The following is a 21373-nucleotide window of genomic DNA, read 5'->3' as shown; positions in this document are numbered from 1 at the left end:
GAAACTGTTTTTGCTTGAGTTCTTAGGTTAATTTCAGGAATGTTTGGCTGAACTACTGTTTTTCCCCAGCCTTTGTTACAGGATATGACCACAGTGGACCAAGGGCTTCTCCACATGGGGCTTTTATCCTGCTATTGAGATTGGTTACTCTCTGAAGTTTCAGGTCAACCTCCAAGGCATCTCCCCCACTAAATGCCCTTTTTACCACTTTTTAAAAGCTTGGAGATAATGAGCTATTAAATTACAGTGTGTTGGGTTTAAATGTGAAAAGAGGAAATCCCACAGTAAGAGACGCTAGACCACAGCACCATCTAGTGGCTGAATAATAAAACATATAGAACACGCAGATAAGGGGGGATGTATGTGTAAAAGGGAGCCCGTAGTGATCCTGCATTTAAAACGGAAGCAGAAAGCCCTGGTAAAGTTGCAGAATTTTAGCCTGGTGTAGAAATGTTCAAAGTTGTTGATAAATATCAGCTGACTTGCTGCCTGAAGCTTAAAATAACTATGCAAGAAGTTGGTTGTCAGAATTAAGAGTTTAGGCTTCAGAAGCATATATTGTATTGAAATTGACATCTGTGTTAAGCAAGCACAATATGCAAGACTGTAGAGTGCATTTACTGGAGTTAACTTGTTATTTACTGGAAGTTAATTTATAATTCCCATGGTTTGGGGTGCATGCATGAATTTGTAAGCGCTTTAACTCTTAAGGTCAAGGTTTTTTTTAATCCAAGAATAAATATACAGGAACCCTATACCCACTTTCAACCCCTCCTGGCCTGCCCTGTAGTTTATTTTAAAGAGATTGTGGATTTTAAGAAAATAAATGGATATATAGGGCTATGTGTTTTTTTCCCTGAGCATTCTACCTTTTTGTTATGCATCCAAGATGAAAATGGCATTCTCTTGCTCCACTGGAGAAAAGCACAACATTCAACTGAGAGGTTATGAAATTAGTTTGCCATCTAACCCATCCTGGGTTGTTTTTTTTTCACTCTTTGAAGGACATTGCTTTGATGGCTATGTTATTTATTACCTTGAGGCTGAAAGGGAACATAGTTTATATTAGTGTGTTGTGACATATTTATTATGGTAACACAACAATTAGACTTTCTTCACCAATTTACCCATCTTTTCAGTCACCAAAAAGGGAGAAATAGAAGCATTTGATACAGAATTTCTTGTCCATTTGCTTTGTGCCACAAAGATTAATGTGACAACTAATTGGAAAAGCAATGAGTATTTATTACTACCTTATGAAATTATGGCAATCCACTGAAATGATGATATTTATTAACTTAATTAGTGCTAGAGAGGGATGTCAGTTAATAAGGTTTATTGAAAACAGGGCTGTGTTCATTATTGAAATGAAAAATTAGAATAGCCATTCATTTGCATTATTCTCCATGTAATCATTTCTGTAATATAAGAAGTTTAGGGAGCAATCCCATGGCTGCTAGACAGCAGCTAGGTGGCCACAACATATCCTGTTTTCTGAGAACCAACCTCCCCCCACTTCCACACTGCTTCAGAGACAGTGCGGAACAGCCCCGTTCTCTGTGCTCGCAAGAGCGGTGTGGAGTGGCTGGAAAGGGGCGTGACTGGAGGGGTTCCAGGGTGGGGAGGGCGGAAATGCCTGAACGACACATCCAATATGTCATACAGCATCCTCCTCTCCCGCTCCGCCGTCCCATGGCTACACAGCCGCAATGGGCTGTCTAGCGGAAAATGCAGGACAGGAGGAGCACAGAGGGAACGATCCCCTCCATGCTTCTCCTGCCCTGCTTTGGATAGGCAGTCGCCTCTCAGTTTGGAGGCGGCCGCCTATCTGAGTAGCTCTTAATGTATGTGTGATTTCTACTTTGGTCCAGTGCAGCCATAGTGTGAACCAAAGGCACTTCCTGCTGCACAAGGGTGGATATTTTTGATTTCGACTGAGCCTCTGCCCCTCTTGCCTCCCCCAGGTCCAGGCACTCATCAGAACACTATTCTGGAAGCCACCACCCTACTCCATAGGAACAGCTTTTCAGAGGGCTGCAGCAAGAAAGAAGAAGGCAATTCCCATTTTACAAGCTGAGCTCCGCTCCTAGTTCTTAGGATCCAAGTCTTTGCTTTGATCCAAACGTCTACATGTTTTTCATAAAAAAGGAATTTCTCATGTGTAGGTTCATGGAGGTGCTGTTGCCTAGTGGGTGGAACACTTGACCATATCCCTGAATGCTGGAACTTGAGCTCATCCAGTTCAAGCCCGCAAAATGTGCTCTCAGAACATACGTTCTTAGTGCTTTGTGCCGTATGTCACACCCTTCTGCACTTCCCTGCCTTACAATCCTTTCCCAGCAAGCTGCAGTAGATAATGAAGTCTGAACACGTAGAAAATGCTTCAAATGAGGATCTAGCCTTTGATTTCTTCCATGTTTGGCAAGCTGCCTTTTCCTCCCAATTACCATGTACTGTATTTTAGCGATTACTCTTTGTACTGAGAAAAGAAAGTACAGAGCTGTGCAAAGGGTAGAGCCACAAGGGAAACGATCACGCTTGTTTTTTGGTGGATTAGATCACAAAGTTGTTGTTTTTTTAACGCATCAGGTTTGCCTTTGTGAAGATTCTGTCACTCCATTTGAGACAAACACAGATGCTAGCCCTATTCACAACAAAGATGGTCCATTGGACACAACTGGGCTGAATAACAGTCCTGTTCTTCCTCCCCCATCAGGCTATTCTCATTCTGAAATATTTTTTTTCATGAATTCATCGAGCTGAACCGAATCTGATCTGCTACTTCTGAATCATTGAAGAAAATGCTGAATACATTCCAAAGTATTTGAAACACTCACCCACACACAATGAGGCCTGTTTAGTATACGTGGGGCAGATTCTTGCCAATGAGAGCTGGTGTAGTATAGCAGCTAAAGAGCTGTGACCCAGGAAGTTCCTGATGAAAAATCTCACTTTATCATGAGATAGCCAAGCCACTGTTTCCTCAGCCTCAGCTTCCCACTGGAATATGGAGATAACAATACTGACCTACTTTACAGGGCTGTTGTAAGATTTGCTGAGATAATAACTGTAATGCTTTGAATGCTCTAAAATGCTATATAAATACTAAGTATTATTTGCAAATTTTAATAAAATTAGGGTGCTATTATTAAGTTCTGTTTGTGGAAGGAGAGTGAAGAAATTTCATGGAAATATTTTATTATTTATAATAACATTTATATAGCATATATAGTGTTGTTCTATAAGGCACTTCATATATTTTATATCAGGAATCCTTACAACAGTACTGTAAGGTAGGTCTGCATTACTATCCCCATGTTGTGACTTTCCTGAGGCTAGCCAGAGAGGAGGCTGAAGAGAGAGATGAATTGGAGCCCTCTCCACATAAAAGCTGACACTGCCTCACCATTACAACTGCTCTCCCTATAGCGTAAGGAGAGCTGGCTTAGGCTGCAGTCCTATAGATCAACAACTAGCCCTTTAGCCTGATTTCATTTGCCCCCTAGCCTAATGTTGTGCTGGTGGGAGGCACCCAGTGGAAGAGAAGTAGGGCAGGAGGAAAAAGAAGGGGGGGGCAGAGCAGAAACAGATGGACAGGGGGAGAAAAAGCCCTCTGGCAAGAGTGACCTGTCCCTTTTCCAGCAGCCAGCTGGATAGGGAGAAGTTGGGGGGGGGAGGGAGGTGGCAGAGAAAGAGAGCGAGTGAGCGAGCAGGGTGATAGGGAGGAGAGGGTGATAGGAAGAGAGAGCAAGAAAAGTGGGTGGCACAAAGAGAAAGAGCGTGAAAAGGAGTTCGCAATAAGAAAGAGAGAGAGAAGAGATTGGCAGAACGAGAGAAAAGGAATGGCTCACCCATTTTGGGCTCCAGCCCTGCCTACCACCAACAGGTGGCTCCTGACAGATTCCCCCTACCCCCCCCCCCCGTGGAATGGGGCAGCCATTGATAGAAGAAAAGTTCTCCCTCCCTGCTGTACACACTTACTTTTGAGTAGATGTGCATAGGATTGTGCTATTAATAATTCTACTGAGTTACTGAAGTGCTCTTCCCTTACTGTCAGAAACATGTCTCTGACCATTTCATGTGTCCAGTCTTTTAACCTGGGAAATATGCAATTAGTCAACTGATAAATCTGCACATTTTAACAATTCCGGGATATGAAGACCCTCCAAAAAACATATCAGTTGGGTGGTATTTCTGTATTTATATCACTGAAGATTTTTATTTTTGAAAACTGCATTTTATCCTTCTTTGCAGAGGATTAGCTTCCAGTTGAGATGATCTCCCCTGGGGTCACTCTTAACAGAATGATTTAGAGCTCAGGACACCTTTGAACAGCTCAGCAGAAACACAGGGACTGCCGATAAAGATCAGCTGTTCCACCTTCTTCCTATCAAGATGTGGGCATGTGGCCAAAGCTAACAGAACAGACTGGTTAGCTTGGGGGGTGGGCAACATGGTGCCTGCAGGCACCAGAGTGCCCCAAGACACCTTCCTTGGCGCCTGCAAAGGCACCCTACCCCTCCCAGGGTTTTTTTTTATCTAACAAATTCTCTTACCAGCAGCTGGGATCACTTTAAAGCAAGATGAGGGCCACCAGCCGTTGCCGGCTTCATTTCCCATGAATGCCTGAAATGAAGATAGAGGGCAGCTGCAGGCCAATGCTTTCCTCTGCGAAATGGGTTGAGACCCCTGGCCAACAAGAAGTGAGACCAGCACAATACACCTGCCAAGACAAAGGGAGCATTTTCCAAAACTTTACCAAGAGGTAGGTATCTTTTACAGGACCTGTAATAGGATCTATAAGCACCTGTCTCTTAGAGCTCCTCTCGAGCAGCCTTCCCCAACCTGGGGCTCTCCAGATGTGTTGGGCTACAACTCCCTGGGAGAGCAACAGGTTGGGGAAAGTAGCTCTGTCAATAGTCCTCCAAAGCACTCTGTGACCTGATAATGTGATGGCTCAGAGGGACTGGGCTGCAAATCCAGAAGCCCCTTGTTCAAACCTTACTTCTGCCCTGACCTCCCTGGGAGACCTTAGGCAAGCCACTCTCTCCCATCAGCCTGGGCAGGGATATATAATACTGGCGTATTTTAGAGGTAAGAATGACAACGAGATAATATATGGAAGCCATATGAACATTCTGAAGGGCAGTATAAATGCTAGGTATTATTATTCTAGCCATTCCAAAATTCCTGGGCCCATCTACACCCAGGGTGGGTACGAGTCAAGGTCCCTCGTGACAGATGATGCAGTCGCCACTTCACAGCCATCTGTGGTTTTCGCCCAGAAAATGCGGTGTTCCAAGGAGTCGTTTTGCTGCAATGTTTTTTGTTTGTTACAGGTTTCCCCATGCTTGTGAGCCGTCTGACCCTTCCCCAAACCCACTTCGCATTTTGCAGTGGGTGTGTTGTAGGCGCGCATAGTACCCGTGTCACTCTGTAACACCCCTTTACTCCCCCCATCCCTTCGCAGCTGTGTAGTTACAGAGGCACAGAGGGGTGTTTTCATCTATTTAATCACACTTTCGCATGTTTTTGCAGTTTTATATCTTTGCAACAGTTGCTTTTGGACTCAGTATCCAAGGAGCATGGGGGGTGTCTTGGGGGAGGAACAACATTGCTCCGGCCACCATTTTGGAGAGATGGCTAGGCACGTACAACTCAGGCTTGTGAGTTCTAACCATCATGAGAGTCTCAGCTGGGGAACTGACAAACTGATGGTGCAGAAATGAAGGAGCACAAAACACCCACTTTTTACCTAAAAAGGGACGGAAAGACACAGCAGAGCCCCTCAAATACAAAACAGCCACTGAAGTGTTGCAGCCTCACACTCATGGGACTGCACAGATGCGCATTTCAGTATAATGGCAAAAAAACCGACGGCATGGCAAGTCTTTTGGGGAAGCGTGCAGTACATCGCGAGTGTATTATAGGGGTTGCTGATTCGAAGCTGCGTTGCTGCACAGTTGTGATGGGGTGGGGGTTGAAAGCAGTGGCATGTAGATGGGGGGCCCATGTGCCTACGCTTTGCAGTCACCATGAAAGTGACCTGTTATAATAATGCAGTTTTTAAAATTATTACTTTTTTTGGCGCGCGCACACACCCTATTCCATTTTCAGCTGCCTTTTCACCCAAAGAGCCTTCAGGGTGGCACCAAAGAGCCCTTAATTATTTGGTCTCCACCACTGTAATGTAAGCACAGACTAAGCAGGGTTAACTTGTTCCCCTTTGACTGTGAAGGGGCGGTAAATAGTCTTGCAGTGGTTTGCTATTCATTCTACCTTTTTATTTATTTCTTTACGAAGCCCACTGTACTGCACAAATGGCATTGTGTGTACTTGAGGGAATTGAAAATGCACACTAACCCCTTAAATGCTAGAGGGTAGCCATGTTAAATCTGATACAGACAAAACAACAAAGTGAATTGTGCCACCTGAAAGACCAGCAGGTTTATTGTAGCATAAGCTTCTGTGTGGACTAAAGCCCACTTTATCAGAGGCTTGAAATGTTATCATCATCTGGCTTTAAATATGAGTATGAGTAGAGAGGGAGGGAGGGAAAATGTAAACAGTGTGGCCAAATGGCCATGGAATGCAAGGGGTGCTGTCTGAGACAGTTCTGTGCAAACCTCAAATGTGTACAAGGTGAATGCAGTGACTATTCGCTGTAGCAGTAATCAGCATTTAAATAAATAAATACACATTCTAAGTGCAGTTGCCAGCATGCAAGAGAAAAGTTATCTTACACCTTCACTGCTTAATTAAAAGCTTCCTTGTATTACTCTGCAAATAGATCCTGGCAGCTATCCAAATGTACACATGTTAATGCTATCTTGGCTAATCTTCAAAATTTATCTGTGTCACTTCCTTGTGGCTTAATATGAGGTGGAACAGTCCTTCCAATGAGAACCATACCACCTCAGGATGAAGGCATAATGTATTTGTTTAAAGAGTGGGAGCACTTGGGAAGCATTTAATAATACCATGTTCAATACAGGTGTATTATTTTCTGTCTCAGTCTGAGCTCTGAATGAATACCCAGTTCTGCAAGTTTTCAGTGTGATTCGGTTTGAAGTGGGAAATGCCAGGTGTGGAGACCTATCCTGTTGAAAAGATAGCAGGGCTGGGAAAGATCTCTGCCTTGGGCCTCAGAAAGTTACTCCCAGTCAGAATCTACAATACTGGGCTAGATAGACCAGTGGTCTTACTTTGTAAAATACAGCCTGACATATGCTTAGCCACATGTTACTGATGCTGGCATGGAAACACTCCATGCGGGAGAAACGCTTGATAAGTCCTCCTACGGGTTATGACAGCAACTTGGAAGAGACGCCACATGGATGTTGCTTCAAATGACATCCATTTGATGAAGGCAGCATGGAGAATTCTTTTATCTAGTGGGATGTGACTGTAGGGGAGTTTTCAGATGAATTACTTCCTCCATGTGGGGACTATGCTGTTTTAATTAAGCATGTTTAAAGAGGCTTCTTCTCTTACAACAGGACTCAAAAGAGAAAGTGGCTGATGGTTCTTCTTTTTTTTTTTTTTGCAGGGCTGGCATCACCACCTGGCATACTTAGCTAGCTGCTGCCCTTGGCCTCCAGGCAGCTCCATCTAGACAACATTTAAATTTCCCTCAGTGCAGGATTGTTCTGGGGCACTGTGGGGGAATGTAAATGGCAGCTAGACTCAGACACCCAGTGCTGCTTGAAATGTTGCCGCTACCCACGCCTGCTGCCAGGTAAGCCCATCAGGACCCATAAATGGCAGAGGGGCCCACTACAAAGCATTTTACTCAGGGGCTCCTCAAACCTGAAGTCAGCCCTGTAGACTAGGGGTGCAAAAATGCAGCCCATGGACTGCAGGCGGCCCCCCAAGCCCTGTCTGGTGGCCACTGAGAATCCCAAGCATCTGCTTCTGCCAAAAAAAAGTGTGTGTGTGGGGGAAAACTCTAAAACTAGTTCTATGCGCTGCCATAGATGCCTCATTCCTAGAACACCTTAGGAGTCACTGTTTTCTTCCTAGGATACTCTAGGAGTGAGGCTTCTATGGCAGGAAGCATATTGCCAGTTCCTAGAGCATTTTTATTTTATTTTCCCATAAAAAGAAGGGAAGGCTTAAAGCTGTGAGTATATGTGCATATGTGTGAGTGAGTGGGGTGGAAGTTACTGTGTGTGAGTGAGGGGAGAAGTGAGGGGATGCGTATGTGATTTGGGGTAGCTTATTATTTCTTATTATTTTTATTTCATTTCTATACCACCCAATTGCCAAAGCTCTCTGGGTGGTTCACAACAGTTCACAAAAAAGTCAAACCACAACATTATACAACATACATAATAGAACATTAAAATAAAACACAGTCTAATTTTTTAACGCACAAAATTTAAAACTAGCTCGTGTGTAAGGTCGCTGAGGGCCTCCTATGCCACCCCAGCATAGGGGGACCCCAGCCCCTGACAAATTACCACCAAGGAGATGCAACACAAGTTGCCCACCCCTGTCTTAAACTGGAGGCTTTAAAATAAACATTAGAATGCATGCAAGACAAGCACAGTGTGAGTGAGAGTGTGTGTGTGTGTGTGTCTGCCTGCAGCCCCCACCACCCCAGCAGACACCTAGGGCAGCCCTTGTGCCCAAGAAGGCTGCGCACCCCTGCTATAGACCATATCTCATGTTTCTCAACCTGAGCTTCAATTCCCAATCACTGCTTCCCTGGGACCTTAAGAAGTGACAGTGTTCTTTCTCTCTCCTACTTACCCCTGGATGAACTCTGAAGGAGAACTGAAAATAAAAGGAAAAACTACAGGGCTCATTGCTCCTTCCTTCATCTGCTGCTGTCTAGCCATGGAAGATTCAACATGTTGCCACATAGAGGCATTGATAATGATGCCCTCCCTGTGTGAAACAATGGCGGTGCAGATGGAACACTGAGGATCTCTTAACCATAATTAAAGCATTGGTGGGTAGGCCTCATTATCTGCTGCTTACACTCTGCTCCCCATCTTTTTCCACTCTGAAGCAAATTTCTATCTCCTGTATTAACCACAGTTAAAGATTATATCAGCATTGAGCTTTTCTACATGAGGCTGTTAATTGTTTGTATCTACTTTCGGTTTTAAAGAAGAATTGAGATCCGAGCACTTCACAAGGAGCATTTCCTTTGCTGCTTTTCTGCCACTTAACCTCTAGGTGGCACTGTGCCATACTGGATTAGAGCAAATACACAAAGGGAAATCACACTTTCTTTCGCTTTCACAATTAAATGCTGCATTTTCCCTGCTCTACAAAAACTCCCTGAAAGTGCTGGTTAGACACAGAAGTGAAACTGGAGGGTCAAGACATTGTTTAAAGAATTCATAAACAGCCATGAGTAGGGAATGATGAATTCACGATAAATGCCTCGCATAGAAAAGCCTGTTGATGTTGTGTTCAGGGTATGCTATCCAAGGTTCCCTCATAACCATGGATTAAAACTGGCTAGCAAACTACGCTTAAGAGGAGTTGGTTAGTGTTAATCATGAGCGTCAGCAGCAATGCATCCCTCAGCAGTGAAAAAGAGGGAAGGGGAATTTTTTCTGGAGAGGGGTAGGGCTCTAAGGTAGAAGGAAGTGATTATGAGTACACTTAATGAATCCCCAGCATTGCATTAGCACTGGCCCTCATTGAATGAAGAGAAACCCAAAGTGAAAGATGAGGTCCTGAATCCACAATGCACAATGAACCTCTCCTTTACTCTTTCAGATTACCTGTTGTCCTGTCCCGCTTGGGGGTGGGGTGGGGATAGTTCCAGTTGTCTTCCTGCTTGTGGGCAGCCCTTAATCTTTTTACTAATGTCCTTGTGTTATTCTTTTGCTTTGCACAGGCTTGCTGGTACATGCCAACTAAAACTGTCTGCATTTGGCCCTCATCCAGGCCCACTCACCTTCATACCACCATTAGTTCTTATTGTCTTGAATCACAATTTCATTAAACTCAACTAAGACTTCTCACATTTCCCAAGGACATTCTGACTTGTCTGTGCTAGCTCACTTCAGCTCAGACTTGTATAGTATTTTTACAGGGCCTGTGACCAATACTTCTTTGGCTGTTAGAAGTGAATCCTTTGTTAGAAGTGAATCCTATGTTTACACAACAGTGGGCTGTTGTTTGCCAAAGCTGACCCTCAAGGGGAGGATTTGTGGTTTTCTTTCTCTATATATGATGATTTTCCTTGGCTGCCATCCTGGTATTGTTTCAAAACTCCTCACCCCAAGTGGCACGAAGTTCCACAGTGCATGTTTTATAGAAGGAAAGGAAATCTCCTCCTGTGCAAGCACCGGGTCATTACTGACCCCTAGAGGGACGCCCCTTGCGCTGGCGTTTTCATGGCAGACTATAGCGGGGTGGTTTGCCATGGCCTTCCCCAGTCTTGACTACCTTTCCCCCAGCAAGCTGGGTACTCATTTTACTGACCTCAGAAAGATGGAAGGCTGAGTTGACCTGAGCCAGTTACCCGAGACCCAGTTCCAGCTGGGATCGAACTCAGGGCGTGGGGAGAGTTTCGGTTGCAATACTGTCGCCTACCACTTTTTTGCCACACGAGGCTCATGTTTTATAGAAGGGGTGAGCAATTTGTGGGACGTTTTGGCCTGCAACTCCCATCAACCCTAACCAGCATAGCCAATGGTGAGGGATGATGGGAATTGTAGGCCAAAACATTTGGAGAGCCACATCTTGTCCACAACCGTTTTATAGGATTAGTTTCCTTGTGAGGAAAGGGGTTTGGAGATTTCCAATGTTTTTACAATATCTGTTTATTTAAAAATATACAAGTGGAGCAGGGAAGCAGACAGACACTAGTCATTTGTAAAGCAGCTTCAGTTTCCTCCCCACCTCCAAACAAACAGCATGCCGTTTGAATCCCCCTCTCAGTTGAAAAAAATCATTGCTGTTTCATTTTATGACTGTGTTTTAACTCCAAACCTTTTTGTCTGCAGCCATATATGTACTAAAGCAGAACACTGTTCTCAGTACCCAGCCTTGCAGGAGAGGGTATCCAATAGCCACTAGCCATTATGGATTATTGAACAAGCATGCTTGGCACCTATTGAGGAAGCACTGTTTGCTATTAACATTCTTTCCTCTGATTTCTTTTTCTTGCCCTAATCTTCCTGCTTGATGCAAAATTCCCCTGCCCCCCAAAATACCAGTTCCCAACATTTTAAAATCACAATTAAATAGATTGTTGAGAGCTGGCTTTTTATATACTGTCACCTAAAGTTTAACCAAAACCAGAGGCCCGCCTGTATAGGAAATAAAGGTACTTGAGTAGGAATGCCATGTTTTAACCTGGCAAATTATAGACAGCCCAGCTAGAATTGCTGATGAAATTTACCAATTGTGGAATTACTATTTATTATTATATAACAGAGATGGAAACTGAATAATGAACTACTATTATGAGCTCCACAGCATTTTTCAGAGTGGGCTTGACAAAGTAATAGCCCTATGCATTATATTTCTACGAAACAATTTACTATATATGGGATGAACCGTAGCTCAAGGGCAGAGCATATGCTTTGCATGTAGAATGCCCCAGGTTCGATCTCGAGCATCTCTGAGTACTGCTTGGAATGAATCCTGGCTAAAACCCTGGACACCCATTGCTGCCAGTCCGTGTCAATAATAGTGGGGTAGATGGGACCAATGCTCTGACTCAATCTAAGAAGCCTCCTCTATTCTTGTGTTATTAATTGTAGTTTTAAAGCATTCTTTCTCTTGCCTCTTGCTTTCCCCAGGCCTTTTCTCTCAAACATTTTTAAAGAAACAAAAAATATGGACAAACTCCTCATAATATCTTCCCTAATTACTATGAACTGTGCTCCTGAGATATGAAATATCCATACAAATTATGAATGGGCAGCAACCATATATCAAGCAGGGAGTTAAGTACACTTGAAAGCTGAGTAGCAAAGACATACATGTCGTGTAGGTGGTTTTTGTTTCATTTAAATGATTTGATACACATGAGAAGAAAGGGAGAAAAGACGAGAGAAAAAAGAAGGCATAGAAAAACTGGTCTGTTTCTTTGCTCCAAAGTATCTTCGGAGCAAGGCACCTGGAGAAGAAAGAAGGCAAATGCACAGACTGGACCCAACGTAAGAGACTTTTAAGGTTTTTTATTTTATTTATTTATTTATTAAATTTATTAATCGCCCATCTGGCTGGTCACCCAGCCACTCTGGGTGATGTACAACATATAATAAAACAGTTTAAAACAATAAAATTCTACAATAAGAACATTTTCTAAAATACCCTAACCCACCCCAAATGCCTGCCTGAACAACCACATTTTTAATGCACGGCGGAAGCTCATTAAAGAGGGGGCATGACGGAGTTCCTTAGGGAGGGAGTTCCACAGAGTGGGGGCACCACAGAAAAGGCCCTCTCCCTTGTCCCCACCGGTCTAGCTGTCCTGGCTGATGGGACAGAGAGAAGGCCATCCGAGGCTGATCTTGTTTAGTGGCCTGTCTGGTGTTGCTGGAGACGCTCCTTAAGCTAGGCTGGGCCGGAACCATATAGGGTTTTAAAGGTCAAAACACCTTGAATTTGGCCCGGAAAACAACTGGTAACCAGTGCAGCTCCTTCAGCACTGAAGTGATGTGATCTTGCCGGCGGCTGCCTTTAATTAAGATCAACCAGCTTAAACTTAATGGGTTGAATCCAGTCTTAGTCATGCTTAGTGTAGAGTTACTGAAATCAGTTGGGCTTTAGTTAGTCATGAATAACTTAAGCCCCACTGATTTCAATGCATCTGCTCTAAGTATGACCAGGTCTGCATCCAACACAATATCTCTGTGTGGTCAGGACTGGAAGGTTGCACATTCCCACTGACTGCCTCACCACTATGGAAATTCATTCTTCCAGAGACTAGTCAAAGACCCAGCCTAGACCTGGAACTATTAATTTTCTGAAACACTCAGCTACTGCCAGAAACAACAGTGGTGCATCTTGTTCTTTCCCTCTGATTTGTCCCATCTAGTACAACTTACCTCATGTCAACACAAGATTGTGCGTTTCCCCATCCATAGGGAAACTTACAGGTATGGCATAATGAGTCACGACACAAAGTAAGTTAGACTAAACATTACAGCAGAGATGAGAAGGAGACATGCAGCTGACCTTTTTGGCAGCAGCCACCTGTGTGTTAAGTAATGTGCAGTTCTGTTAACTTCCAGAAACCATGTAAAAGTTTTGAATTCTTTTAAACTGTTGTGAATTTGTATTGATTGGAGTTGTATACTGTGCTGTGCTGCTCTTTTAGATGTTTTGCAATATTTGTATTTTTTTATTCTTTGGTAAGCCACCCCAGGAATGCTGATTGGTCATTGAAGGACAAGGCATCAACTGTAGAACTATATATACATAAGAATTTTAAAATTCAAATTGGCTATTGGTGGCTTCAGGGGTTTTCTCCCAATGTAACTGGGAGTTCTGTGATTCACATAATTATCTGCCCTGGGCACTTGGAATGGGGCAGGCAGTAAATTAGAGAGGCCATGTTGCCCTACGTTATAGAAGACAGTCCTCTATTTGAAGGGCTGTCCAGTCCAAGTCTAGTTTAAGGATAAAGAAACATAAGAAGGAAAAGCTGGGTCCTTAAAATTGGCCAGCAACATTTAGCATCTGGGCAGTAGACTGAGCAGGCAGGAACATGGGTCGCCTGGTCACAGTCTTCTCCACATTTATTTATTTATAGTATTTTTATCCTGCTCCTCTGCCAAAAAGGCTCTCTGAGCAGCTTACAATCACTGAACATAGAAGACAGTCCCTGTCCTCAGGCTAACCATCTAAAAAAGACACAACACGCAAGGAAAAGATGATGGGGAGGGAAGAGGGAAAAAAATTACTGTCAGCAGGGCTGGTGGGATGGCCCTGCTCCCCCCTCTCATCTCCCAGAGGAGAGACAGTCCAACTGGAGCAGGCCCTGATGTTCCCTCTGACTGTGCCTGTCTCCCTTGCTCCTTCTTCCCCACAGGGCCATTGATGTCACTTAGCCCTGCAAAGGGGGGGAGAGTCCAACTGGAGCAGGCCCTGATGTTCCCTTTGCCTGCTCCTGTCTCTCTCGTTCCTCCTTTTTCCCCACAGACTTGGCAGCAGAAAGGTAGTTGTAACAGTTGTAAATATAGTATATGACATCTCAGTGATTTTGATTAGTATAACGATGCCAAATAAGTTAAGTACGGGCTCCCACGGCCTCTCTTGGAAAACCACCCTCTTCCGCCCTCCCTGCAACAATACTATTCACTATAGTGAAGTATATACTGTATTTCTATTTAAATTACAGTAATTCCTAAATTGGCATCTATACATATAAATTTTATGCAAATGCATGCCCTCTTTTGTGCTCTTTTTTTGAGTACGCATTTCCTCTTTAATTTAAGTAATGAACAATTGGCCACCTGACTATAAATTGAGTTCTATCTAATAGTGGATATAACATTCTAATGTGGGCCATTCCTGTTCTAATTTAAGGACATTTCCTGTAAATGCTCCATCACTTTGAAGTTAACTTTCCTTTTATTGCGTTAACATTAGGATTTGCACTGCAAGATGCAGTTATTATTCATTTAGAAACTGTTTTACAAATACAAGGTGTTTGAGGCATATTATTGAGAATCACATCTAGAGCTATATCATCTATTTCAGGAACAAGTCCTTAGTATTTTTTCTAGGTATACAGTTGTTCCCCTGTATCTTCTAGTGAACAATGATAAATGGAAACAGTAGCACATGGTAGTGATGTATATACCTGTGGTATTTACCTGCCAAGACCCTAAGATCATTTTCAGAGGTCCTTCTGTGGGTGGCCCACCAACTAAAGTAAGGCAGGTGGCTACTAAGGAGAGGGCCATTTCAGTGGTGGCACCCTGGTTGTGGAATTTCACCCACCCACCTAGAGAGGTTCGCCTGGCAGCTATATTGTGGTCTTTTTAGCACAGCAGGTGAAGAACTTTATTTTCTGAGGCTTTTTAGTCTTCTAGTTTAAGAATAGCATAAGTGTGTTTTTAGATCTTTGCACTACTGCTGGCTTTTACAATGGATTTTGCTTTGGTTTCAATCTGTTTTAAGGTTTTTATATTTTACTGTGTTATTGTAACTTACAGTTTTAAGTTTTGTTTTGTGAACTGCTCAGAGAGCTTTGGCTGTGAGGTGGTACAGGAATGTTATAATAAACAAATAAACAAACAAACAAATAATCATGAATGGCGCCACATTTCTTAAAAATCATGGAGAAATCTCTGAAATGAAAGCCATAGATTAGCAGCTTGGTTCTCACAGCATTCAGAGAAGTCTTCCTGACTTCTTTGGAACTCCAAGAAGCAAAAGTCAGCCCAGAATTATTTAATTTGATGCAAAAATCACTAAGTTCTCCTAAACAACAGATCAGTTGGTAAACGAGAGTCTGGACTATTACACTTCAGTTTGCAAGTGCGGGTTCATGTAACCGAATACTCAATACAAAACACACACACACGAAAACCTCCTCCATATAGAAAACTAGATGTCAGGGAGAAGGCTAGGTTAGAATCTTTCTCCCTCACCTCTAGGAGTAGTAGTTGTTTTGTATTGTTTTATTCATGTTATTTTATTTTAAAAATTGCTTATGCCTTACAGTATATAAAAATATCTCTAAGAAAGCAATTCTGTGGCTCCCTAGACAGAGTCTGGGGGGCCATAGGATACTTTGGATTCCTGGATCCAAGGTTGGAGACACCACTCCAACTTCAGACCCAGGAGTCTGAGCTCCCCGCCCCCTTGCCTTCACAGCTGGCTCAGAGAGAACCGCACCAGCTGCCTCTCCAAGCTCGCAAAGGCGACCTTGGAGAGAAAGGAAAAGGGGTGGGCAGAGAGGGGGATGGGACAGGTTTCGCCATATCCCCAGGCCTCCCCAGCCTCCTTCCCTCCCCCTCCCTGACGCCTCCTCCTGACACACAGGTGAAAATGCCCGTCTAAGCTAAAATGCAGAGCAGGATGCATGGCAGAGGCGAGGATTGCTGCCTCTGCTCTTCCAGCTTTGCACTGGATTCCTGTAAGCTTCTGAGTTCGGAGGCTTACGACCTTCCTCATAGGATTGCACCCTATGAGCCCCACCTGCAACATGAAGTGGTACAATCCAGGCCCAGGTTTACTGATTCAATTGATGTTTGTGAAAACTAAGCCTAAGGTTTGAGACAACAGTCTTTTCCAGATAGCTGAAGACTGTTTGAAAGAGAGATCACTGTTCATGGTATAAACAGTCATCCCATTTTTGCATCTAGTCAAGGGCTTTTGGAAACCGGCCCAACTTCTTGACTAGAGGCAATAGTGCAAGAAAAGAAATATGTGTCTACACCACAGGAAGTATGACCTCTCTCAAACCACTTTCCATTTTTCTTGAGCATACATTGAGCTTCTATATTTTATTTAGGATTTATACAGTTACCAAACATGAATGCATTTTTATTCTGAAACCTACAAAATGATTAAATACTACTCTTTATACTTTGTGCTTTTGACACTATAATCCATACTTTTATGTTAATACTTCTTTGCTGAATTGCTGCAACTTAAAGTTATGCATTAATACATTAATATTTTAATATATTTTTAAAAAATACTAGAACAAAACTGGTCATTTAACAGGGGGAGAAAATGCTTGTCTATCTTCAGCCTATGTTAAAATGCCTACAAATAGGTAGCTCAAATTGGACTAAGAAAAACTGAATGCAATTGTCATTTCACATGTGCTTTTGAATTGGTGGCATCCATTTCTCGGGTGTCCATTCAAGAACCATGATACAAGATCAAGTTAGTAATTCCGTGTTGGGATTGCATTTGACTTGCAAACATCACATCAAGTTCACCTAGCATGAAAGCTTACACCTAGTCACAGCATGACTGGAGGTAAAAGCAGTCTTTGATTCTGAAAAATCTGTTATGTGAATGGCACTTTCTTGGATGGGAAATTAAACAGCCATTATCACTTTAAAATATTCAGCCAATAACCAATTACTCATCCTTTGCCGTTATGGTTCATTATACGACTTAATGATATCAGTGAATGACAAAGTGACAATCTTATCAAGATAAATGCACAGCTAGATCTGCATTTTGCTTCCTTCTATTAGAACTTTCTTACACTGAAAGGAAGTGTCCCCACCACCAGTTAGATTAATAGGACAGAGGAGATGGGTAGGGTTGCTCAGTTGCAACTTTCAGATCCCCCTGTACCTTTAAATCCAATGTTGTACCTGAAGAAGAGGAAACTACAGCATCTCTCCTTCACTGACTTTTTCTTCTGCCCTCTCTCACCTTCTGTGGTGCAGCGCCACTGGTGTTCTGCTTACTACAGCAGGTAGGGTGCACAAAAGGACCTAGGGGGAAATGGGCAGGAGAAATCATGGCTGCCTCGTCTCCTGATTCCACAGCAAATATAGACGTCTGGGGGAGAATCTTGAGGCTGCAACCTGGCACCCTAAGATATGAGTTTCTGCACATATAGACTTCTTGTGAATAATTATTATGCAATAATAGCCATTGATGTCTTAGGGCATCTCTACACCAGCCTAAAATCCTGCATTTAAAATAGGGCTTTGTGCTTCCGTTTTAAATGCAGAATCATGACTCTCTGTTTCATGTGCTTCCTTTCCCCCTCTCCCTTCCCCCTCGTTCTCCCCATATCTGAGTCTTCCATTATCTTTCATTGATCTCTCTCCTCTTCTTGCCACTTTTACTCTTTTCACGGAGGAAACTGATGCGGAACATAACGGGGTAATTTGACAACTCATTATCTGCGATCTATTTAAAAACGGAACAAAGGGCATTTAGTACAGGAGATGCCTTGATTGATCATGGCATTATGTAAAGAGCCCGCAAACTTCCATGAAGGAGCAATCTCAATTGCAGGATAAATGCTCAGTGTGAAGGAACCCTTATATGTCAAAATACCGCCCTTCGAATCTTGGCCAAATGCGGCATTACCACCACATGAGACAGTGTCTTGAAGAAAGGTATGTGGAGGATCCTTCACACCAAATGCATAACAACCATTCATTTACTGCTTAAAACATATTTGGAAAAGCCCTATGCCATGTTTCCACACCAGTGGGACTCTGCTTTTAACCTCTAGTGAGTAGAGGAGCAGGCACAGGCTAGTCTAGGAAGTGCAAGTTGATCACACTGCTGGAAGAAAAAGTAAGAGGACTGGAACAGCGACTGTCAACCCTCCGGGGAATAAGAGAACACAAAGAGTTATTGGACAGAATGGTGGAACTACAGCAGCAAACTGAAGACCAGAAGCTTGAAGAGCAACAGCAAGCTGAGGCAGAAGTGGGAAATGCTGAGGTGAGGAAAAATGCAGTAGGGGATATTCCTTGGAAAAGGGTGACAGGAGAAGAACTAAAAACACTCTGCACCAGTGGAAGCAGTGGAGCTGTGGAACCGATTCCAGGTACTTGAGGATGAGACTGGAAGACAGCCTGCAGAGGAAGAATTACAGGGGAACCTGCATGACAGTGAGCAAGAGGCTAAAGGTCAGTCAAGCAGAGGCGATGAAACCCAGGCCTACAACAACAAGAAGAGAAGAGTAGTAGTAGTCGGAGACTCCTTGCTGCGTGGGATCGAAACCCAAGTATGTCTTGAAGACCCGTGGACTCGCCAGGTATGTTGTCTCCTGGGAGGAAGGATTAGAGACGTGACTGAAAGGTTGCCTGCACTCATAAAGCCCACTGACAGGTATCCCTTTCTTCTCATCCATGTGGGAACAAATGATACTGCCAAGTGGAGCTACGAAGACATCATGTCAGACTTTGAAGCTTTGGGAAGGAAACTCAAGAACTTTGGGGCCCAGATAGTTTTCTCATCCATCCTTCCAGTAGTTAGAAGAGGGATAGAAAGGGAAAGAAAAGTACTCCGGGTGAATGACTGGCTACAAAGGTGGTGCCGTTGCGAGAGATTTGGATTCTGGGACCACGGGCTATACTTCCTGGAAGATGGGCTGTTGGCAAGGGACGGGTTGCACCTCACAAAGGATGGGAAGAATGTGTTTGACCACAGCATGAAGAACTTTTATCAGGAGGGCTTTAAACTGAATCCTATGGGGAAGGGAGATGTAAAGTTGGGGGTAACAATGGATGAAGGCTCATGCACTGCAATGGAGAGAACAGCTCTAATAGCGCCCAATAATAGTCTTCAGACACATGTAGGAAGAAAGCCAGACTATGAAGCACATGGTCTTCGATGTCTATATACTAATGCCCAGAGTATGGGAAACAAACAGAACAAACTTGAACTCTTAATACAAGAGGGAAATTATGACTTGATAGGTGTAACTGAGACTTGGTGGGATGACTCTCATGACTGGAATACAGCAATTGAAGGATATAACTTGTTCAAAAAGTACAGGAGGAACAGAAAGGGAGGTGGGGTTGCACTATATGTGAAAAATACATACCTCTGCACAGAAATACAGGAGGATGAGCTTGGTAGCCCCATCGAGAGCATCTGGATCAAAATAAATGGAGCAAAGAATAAAAGGAACCTAGTGGTCAGAGTCTACTACCGGCCACCCAATCAAGGAGAAGACAAGGATGAAACTTTTGAAAAGCAAATAGCCAGTGTTTCAAGGAAGCATGATGCAGTTGTAATGGGGGACTTCAATTTCCCCGATATTTGTTGGGAGACAAATTCTGCAAAACATGGCCCCTCCAGGAAATTCCTGACTTGTGTGGTGGATAACTTCCTCCTACAGAAAGTAGAGGAAGGAACTAGAGGATCGGCTATCCTTGACTTGATCCTAACCAACAGAGATGACTTAGTGGATAAAGTAGCAGTTACAGGAACTCTGGGGGAAAGCGACCATGTTATACTTGAGTTCTTGGTTCTAAGGGAAGCAAAAGCCAAGTGTAGTCAAACGTGTACCCAGAATTTTAGGAAAGCTGATTTTAATAAACTCAGAGCAATTATAAGTAAGGTCCCATGGCAAGTGACTCTAACAAGAAAAGGAGTCCAAGATGGATTGTTGTTGTTCAGTCGTTCAGTCATGTCCGACTCTTCGTGACCCCATGGACCATAGCACGCCAGGGCTTCCTGTCCTGCGCTCTCTCCCGGAACGTGCTCAAGTCCATATTCATTGCATCAGTGATGCTATCCCCTTCTCCTTTTGCCTTCAATCTTTCCCAGCATCAGGGTCTTTTCCAGGGAGTTTTCTCTTCGCATTAGGTGGCCAAAATATTTGAGCTTCAGCTTCAGGATCTGTCCTTCCAATGAGCACTCAGGGTTGATTTCCTTTAGGATGGACTGATTTGACCTCCTTGCAGTCCAGGGGACTCGTAAGAGTCTTCTCCAGCACCACAGTTCGAAGGCATCGATTCTTCAGTGCTCAGCCTTCCTTATAGTCCAGCTCTCACAGCCATACGTTGCTACTGGGAAAACCATAGCTTTGATTATACAAACCTTTGTCAGCAAGGTGATGTCTCTGCTTCTTACTATGCTGTCTAGGTCTGCCATAGCTTTCCTCCCAAGGAGCAAGTGTCTTTTAATTTCATGGCTACAGTCACCATCTGCGGTGATCTTGGAGCGCAAGAAAATAAAATCTGTCACTGCTTCCATTTCTTCCCCTTCTATAAGCCAGGAAGTGATGGGCCAGATGCCATGATTTTAGTTTTTTTAATGTTGAGTTTCAAACCAGCTTTTGCACTCTCCACTTTCACCCTCAACAAGAGGCTCTTTAGATCCTCTTCGCTTTCTGCCATTAGGGTGGTATCATCTGTGTATCTGAGGTTCTTGATAATTCTCCCAGCAATCGTAATTACGACCTGTGATTCATCCAGCCCAGGGTTTCTCCTGATGTACTCTGCATATAAATTAAATAAGCAGGGCGACAATATACAGCCTTGTCGTACTCCTTTCCCAATTTTGAACCAATCGGTTGTTCCATGTTCGGTTCTTACTGTTGCTTTTTGACCCTCGTACAGGTTTCTCAGGAGACAGGTAAGGTGGTCTGGTACTCCCATCTCTTTAAGAATTTGCCACAGTTTGTTGTGATCCACACAATCAAAGGCTTTAGCGTAGTCAGTGAAGCAGAAATAGACGTTTTTCTGGAATTCTCTTGCTTTCTCCATGATGCAGCGAATGTTGGCGATTTGATCTCTAGTTCCTCTGCCTCTTCGAAACCCAGCTTGTACTTCTGATAGTTCTCGGTTCACATGCTGCTGAAGCCTAGCTTGTAGGATTTTGAGCATAACCTTGCTGGCATGTGAAATGAGCGCTATTGTTCAGTAGTTTGAACACTCTTTGGCATTGCCCTTCTTTGGAATTGGAATGTAAATTGACCTGTTCCAGTCTTGTGGCCACT

The 21373-nt window shown here is 43.5% G+C and overlaps 1 protein-coding gene across 1 annotated transcript in view; it reads left to right on the top strand.

The window, feature by feature from the left end:
- The window catches only part of SLC11A2 (solute carrier family 11 member 2), a 149593-nt gene extending 130846 nt beyond the window's left edge, over positions 1–18747 (top strand). Inside the window, exons 20-22 of the transcript XR_014788118.1 lie at positions 1965–4765; positions 7550–7738; positions 8774–18747. The gene's annotated coding sequence lies outside the window, so the exon portion shown is untranslated. The remainder of the gene's footprint in view (positions 1–1964; positions 4766–7549; positions 7739–8773) is intronic.
- Positions 18748–21373: the final 2626 nt, after the last annotated feature.

The sequence above is a fragment of the Heloderma suspectum genome, chromosome 2 (genome assembly GCF_057233095.1).
Source record: "Heloderma suspectum isolate Gila_16-S chromosome 2, 16-S_ref, whole genome shotgun sequence".
NCBI lineage: Eukaryota > Metazoa > Chordata > Lepidosauria > Squamata > Helodermatidae > Heloderma > Heloderma suspectum.
This window is presented reverse-complemented; position numbering and strand designations above follow the sequence as displayed.